The sequence below is a fragment of the Filicampus tigris genome, chromosome 10 (genome assembly GCF_054856515.1).
Source record: "Filicampus tigris isolate MCC_2025a chromosome 10, RoL_Ftig_1.0, whole genome shotgun sequence".
Lineage (NCBI taxonomy): Eukaryota > Metazoa > Chordata > Actinopteri > Syngnathiformes > Syngnathidae > Filicampus > Filicampus tigris.
Window position 1 is genome coordinate 6747600 of NC_141226.1, and position 6019 is coordinate 6753618.

Consider the following 6019-nt stretch of genomic DNA (forward strand, 5'->3'; position numbering starts at 1 on the left):
CTCGAAATGAGGGGGAAGTACTGTTACTTTATAGACTTTTTTCATATGGTTTGTAGACAACAGGTGCAAGGTCACTTTCGGGTGGTAGAATACGAGTGACTTCCGCTTACCTGAACTAAGTCATGATCCATATTTTTGTAATGTTTTGTGTTTAGTTTAGTTTCATGTAATGCATTTTTTTTCCTCATGCAGCTGTTAGATTAGGCCTCTTTGGCACATATGATTTGATAGGTGACTTGAGCGAGGCTGTTATCTTGCTTTCTTTTGGCTTCACTTCTATGACACCCTTGGCACAAATTAATTAATTTAATTTCAGTTCAGGTCACACATCACAACATGGGTTAGGCAGAGAATTTAGTTCCCTGTTATCGTTCAGTTATCATATACGTAGGGGCGGGGTGGCCAATCGGGAATTTCGGGAAAATATACAACTTTTTCAGAACAGCTGATGTATTTCAATAATGCAAAAGCGGTTCAGGCGTTAGCCCATGCTAGTAGTAGTTTACAATTGTTTTGCTTTTTTTGGTAGAGGCCAGCAATGTGGGCAGCAACCATAACATGTCATCATCCCAGAATGCACTACGCACGCAAAAACATGGTTGCCGCTGCGTATCAAATTATGTTGTAAACAAAAAAGATTTTTTTACTTCATATGAAATCATGATACATTTCTAATAAATGTGTGTTTTAATAGTAGAGGTCAGTGTTTTTATTTTGATTTGTTCTTATGGTTCCTTTTAAAAGACATTCTACAACCTTCAGCACCACTTATTAAAAGGTTAATGTGAATGTATGGATATATTTGAGGCATTCGGGATAATTTTGTCTCTGTGTGGATTAGAAAAACTGAATAAATAAATTCAAACTTGTACACCCAATTTTTGTTTTGAATTTTCATTGAATTCCACTTTTCATAAACAAAAGTTAAATAAAAAAACGTTATACAATATGAATAATTGAATGAATAAAACAAATACATTTTTGGATAGGCAATAAAAAAGCTTCTGACCACAGCTGTATCTTGTCTAACTCTTTAAGAAGGACTAAATCAGAGACATTACAGATTTAGCTCAGCTTTGAATGGTTAATGTAATTTTAACTGAGCTAACATTCAGGAATTTGCTTATTCATAGCAATGTGATATTTGTTAAACAGAGGGATGAGAATGTCAAAACAAAACAGTTGATTATAGGAGGATGAGTATTATTTAGTAGTATTTATCTAAATAAATTATTATCCAACCATCATCAAATCATTTTAATTATTGTATAATGCAGTTGTTTAATTACAATATTTCTTCTAACTCTGTGTTTCTCGCTGTTACAAAACACAGCTGCGTTTCTGTTGCCGTCTAAACATTAAAAAGCATTGGTGACATCTAACATTGTTTGTTTAAAAATCAAGGATATGTGATTGTGCCTGTCCATCAGTCAAATCAAATCTGCTGTTTGTGTGCTGCTGAAGATAATGAGCTTGATAACACATCTCCAATATTGACAAAAACCATCCCATGAATTATGATCCCACACGTCAAGTATTAAGCATATAATTTTGATCAGAAAAGGAAGACCAACAGTTGGTGTCCATGTCTGGCACAGCATAGAAAATGGCAAGGTCTTTAAAAATGAAAATAAAATCCATCCATCAATCATCTATACCGCTTGTCCTCACAAGGGTTGCTGGGAGTGCTGGAGCCTATCCCAGCTGTCTTCGGGCAGTAGGCGGGGGACACCCTGAATTGGTTGCCAGCCAACCGCAGGGCACACAGAGACAAACAAACATCCACACTCATAATCACACCTAGGGGCAATTTAGAGTGTCCAATCAACTTACCATACATGTTTTTGGAGTGCGGGAGGAAACCGGAGTTCCCGGAGAAAACCCACGCAGGCACGGGGAGAACATGCAAACTCCACACAGGGAGGCCGGAGCCGGGATCGAACCCACGACCTCTGAACTGTGAGGCGGACGTGCTAACCAGTCGGCCACCGTGCCACCTGAAAACAAATATTTTCTAAAATAAAATAAAAAATGTTGTTTTTCCATTGAAATTAAAAAAACAAAAAACCACAAGAAAACCGTTATTACGATGTCAATCTTGCACAGACATATTAACAGATATTAACTTCTTGCATGCATAACCGTGTAGTGATTCACTCACCTGACCGTGCAAGCAGCTTTGGCTCATTTCCCATTCAGGGACACTGTGAATGTAAGTGTGAATGGCTGACGGTGTCTAAATTGGCCTTGTGACCCACCCTGGGTATAATCTATATTTCGCCTAAAGTATGGTGTGATAAGCTTCAGCGCATTGCAACCCTGAATAGGACAGGCGTTATAGAAATCTGATGGATGGGTGACTGACAATGACCTGATTCATATGTGAATGTATAAACTGACTTGCAGTGTGTCAGCTCCCTGATGGTAAGTCCAAGTCCATCCTCTGATCCTATCTCAACTGGGATAGGTTAGCCAAGAAATGGATGCAATTGAAGACAGCATTATGGGTGAATATATGGAATAAAGCCACAAAGTGATTTTTCCTCATGGGGTGAATATAGTGTGCCCATCAAAAAGAGTGTAAGGTTGCAAAAACATTACAACCAGAGTTTGCTGAGAAAATACTGCTGGCATGGTTTCGTTGTGATCCAGTCAAATGCCAACATAAATAGTAACAAGTAACAACCCCCAAATAACAGCAATTTTAGCACACAGCTTCTCAGTATTTCAAGCTTAAATGCTTTGCTTCACAATACCAGCTGTCTAAACATCTAATAGCTGCTGGGGCCTAAATCAGTACTGATTTCTAGCCACTTTGAAAACATGATGTTTAGAAAACATTTGCAAAAGGGAAAAACAAACACTTGGGCATAAAAAAATAAAATAAAATCATGATGTAGTGTACAGGCATTATGTAAATCAAGAGTTTTTATTCATTTATGTTCACTTTCTATATAACGTGTTTCCTAGGTGGTTAGAGACTAATGCTAATTTAGGTCACTGTATGCATTAAATGCTAAAAGAATATAGATGGCTCCAGCTATCATGCTTGTCATCAGCCAGCCATCCTTTTTCTGAACCACTAGTCTTCATTAGGTTCTGGTGGGTGAAGCCTATCCCTGCTGATTTTGGGTGAGAAGTGGGGTACACCCTAAACTAGTCGCCAGCCAGTTGCAGTCTGTCAACAGCCAATAAAATTGGCCTTTCCCCAAACGGTTTGAGATGTGACTTTGCCACAAGCAATGTTGTAAATGCCTTTTTGGCAGAAATAGGAAGCCTATTACTCTAACTCGAGTCCATGTGATTTATCATAGTGTTTCATGACCACACCTCCTAAATCAGTAATTTCAAGCTTTGCGAATGAGATGTTTACTGTTATATCCACGAGGAATAAACTGCCACTTCTGTATCACTTTCATGTCCAAACAAACGTAATTTGGAAATTCAAATGTTGAGTGCCAAGGGATAAATAAAAAAAAAAAATCATTCTTGTAGCTCTTGCAACTACTTAAGTGTCAGTGACATTTAGTACTTGCCACCAGTGCCAAAGAATTGATATATCACAACGTGAACACTCAGTTCCAATTGATCATGTTACTCAAGCAAGGTCTTGGAAACTAGCCACTCATGGGTGGCTTCCTGTTTTTCTTTATTCAGAGCAAAAGTGATGAATGCATAAATCGACATCTAATATCTCACCCTACTGAATTAAGCAAGGAAAGAGTATCAGTGTGATTGACAGCTCCCAACAAGCTGAGTTCTGGCACAATAATGAAAACATGCAGTCTAGCTCTGATGTAAGCCAGTAGATTATAAATGGAAGATGCAAAAGCCAAAGTTGATATTCAATGGTCTTTTAATTTTAAAACTATGATGCAACAACTTGTTCATTAACTGATTTCACAGAGAATGACGGAGAAAAAATGGTTAAATATTTACCTCTTCTGGATTTATTTTTCCATTTAATTAAGAATTTTTTGCTAATGGGGAGATTTGCAGTAGAGCCCCACATACTACAATAGTAGGGACAATGGCAGTAGCAGAATTGTTATTGGATTAGTGATAACTAAGAACACTTTAATAGATGTTAAACATATTCATCATCAGAGCTAATGATATCCTGTACCCCAGCTGTGGAAGGCGATAAACGGACAGCAAATTTATAGTAAAATTCCCAGGTCTGTTCATTGCTTGTCTCTCTTTCCTATATATATATGTATATATATATATGTATATATATATATATATATGTATATATATATATATATATATATATATATATATATATATATATATATATATATATATATATATATATATATATATATATATATATATATATATATATATATATATATATATATTCAGAATGGAGTATCCGTATTCCTTTTCATGCCGGAATAGCAAGCAGGAATACCCCTTTAATCCTTGCTTAGTGTAACACAGTATATTAAAACTCAATAATCTGCAGCACACTTAATTAAGTCTGGTAAAGGCGTTACAACGCACTGGTCCCTTTCAGAGTTCACTAAATGATCATCACACAGATGACAAAGATATGCGTCCTCATTAGCCACCAGAACCAGAAAGAGCTATGCAGCTTTGGTTAAAGAATGTGCAGCGGTGCATTCTGGGACATATCAGAGAATCAACTAAGGCAAAATAATGGGGCCAAGGAAAGATACTTGGGAGTCCAGAGACATGCATTTAGAACTGTATATTCTTTCTTGTATTTTAACAAGCATGATAAAGAATTACTAAGACTGAAATTGTAATTAGGGGAGCCTGTGGTAAATTGAGCAAAGTTGAGCCATCCCTTGTTCCTAATAAATCATTAAAAAGAAGAGCATGTGACTAAATGTTTAGGTGGAAGACTATTTAGGGAACCTGTGAAGGTACAGTATAGGGTTGCCAACTCCTGTAAAAATAAATAAGGGACACCTCATCGGCAGGGACGGCTGACCTGACTGCCTTCAACTAGGGATGGGCGGATCCATACCAAAATATCGATATTCCGATCCAGAGGGCTCAATTTTAAGTATGGATCCTTAAGCTAAAGTATTGATATCTGCAATTAATTCATATATACTGTATAATATATTTATTAATCCATAATTTAGAAGGTTGTATTGTCATTGAATCAGAATTTTTGTTATGTGTTACCAAGGGCAAAGAGCTTTCTGCCTTGGCAGAACCAGACTGCTGGCTCTGGTCCCGCCCACCAGAACTTTGTTAACAAATTTGATTGGATGAAGAATGATCATAAAAGAGAACTACTATATTTATAATTAAAGTGTAGTATATCGACTTCCTGTACAGTAAAAATTATGCATATCTGTTTGAACTTGTAATTAATGAAAGGCTTTGTGTGGGTGTGTGTGGGGGGTGGGGTGGGGGGGTGTATTCTTTAGCTATTTTCATCAATATCAATCAATCAATTAATTACCTGTCTGTTCAATGTACTTGTTTATTTCATCCCAAAATTTTTATGTTTGTTATTATTATGTTACACAATGCTGACATTCATTGCACATTCCCATATTAACCTTGATCAGAGGGTTAATAAAATAATTCTTTACATACTTTATCTAGCTCTGGCGTTACCTGGTGGACAACAAATTTGTCTCGGGTTCCCCTGGTTTTGTTGAGCCTTCCGTATGTCTCGACCACAGAAAGCATGTTTGTTTGAGGTCAGTCAGTCCACCATGGACTATGGAAAAAAATGGGCCGGCAAACACTGCAGTGCACTTGATGGATGTTTTCTCTCACTTTTTCGACCCATGTGTTTTCTGCTTTCGAGTCCTCTGTATTTTTGCAATCATTTCTGCGGAGTACTAGTGCTTCTGCTGATCGCATTGCTGCTCGAAAGAGTGTCATGGTGTCATTCACGCTGCTTTGTTTGTCTTCCGCTATCGAGTTTGGCAAGCGGAATTACCTCGACTAATAAGATAAGCGGATTCGGTATCGTCATACTCGTGTAAAAATATGATGTCAGCTCATTGGTCATAGAGCAGAGAGG